Here is a 1,186-nt window from a genome sequence, read left to right as displayed (position 1 = left end):
ATATATATATATATATATACATATAATTGACGTTTGTTTTTATGTTCAGTTATAATAAAAACAATTTAGCATTAAATTGAATAATTACTCAATAATTTTTAAGACTTTTTATGCTCTTACAAAAAGAACGGTGACATGACAGTGACTTCGAAGTATCGGCCCACTAGCCGTCGTTGTATGCTTGTATTCACTCATACACTATTACAATTTTATATATAGCTGCGGTCGATAAAATTAAACCTAGAACTCGGCTGGTACATATTTTTCATGAAGTATGATTAATAAAATCAACCACAACGTGATTTGAACTCAAAAATTTCTTTAAAAAAACAACTAAAGAACGTCTAATATATATTAACAAATAAGGCAGCGAGCTGATAGAATCGTTAGCACGACAGACATAATGCTTAGCGGCATTTCGTCCGTCTTTACGTTCTGAGTTCAAATTCCGCTGAGGTCGACTTTGCCTTCCGAGGTCGATAAAAAGAGTACCAAGTTGATCACTGGGATTGATGTAATTGACTTACCCCTCCTTCAGATGTTGCTGACCCTTTACCAAAATTTGTAACCAATACATATTAACAATCAGTTCTGACGTAAGCAGAAGGTCAGAAATTCAAGGGGAAGGGAACATTCGAATATATCGAGTACAGTTCTTGGCTTGTTATTCATTTTATCACCTTCATATGAATGAAAGGCAAAGCTGACCTCATAAAGAGCCGTAACTATATTACGCTTATTAGCAATAATAATAACACGCACGATAAGAAAAAAAAAACTGCTATAGAAAAGCGATAACATTATGTAACGTTCACTCAATAATATTGTTTCTCTTTATCTCCCCTTCTTTACTGCTTGGTAAAGCCATAAAATATATTTAAGCTACTTAGAGACAAACTCGAGTGGAAGGCAAACAGCTGTTACGTTTTATGCTTGTTATTCCGTCAATTTGCCCGAATCATCGTTAAACCAATTTGACACATCAGTAACAACTAGCAGCCCGTAATGAAATGAACCTTATAACATTTGACTCTTATATATGTATGTACATATATGTATGTACATATATGTATGTATATATATGTGTGTGTGTGTGTGTGTGCGTGTGTGTGTGTGTGTGTGTGTGTGTGCGAGTGTGTGTGTGTATGTATGTACGTATATATACATACATACACTATATATATAT

This window comes from Octopus bimaculoides, chromosome 5 (genome assembly GCF_001194135.2).
Source record: "Octopus bimaculoides isolate UCB-OBI-ISO-001 chromosome 5, ASM119413v2, whole genome shotgun sequence".
In the NCBI taxonomy this organism is placed as follows: domain Eukaryota; kingdom Metazoa; phylum Mollusca; class Cephalopoda; order Octopoda; family Octopodidae; genus Octopus; species Octopus bimaculoides.
Note: the sequence above shows the minus strand (reverse complement) of the source record.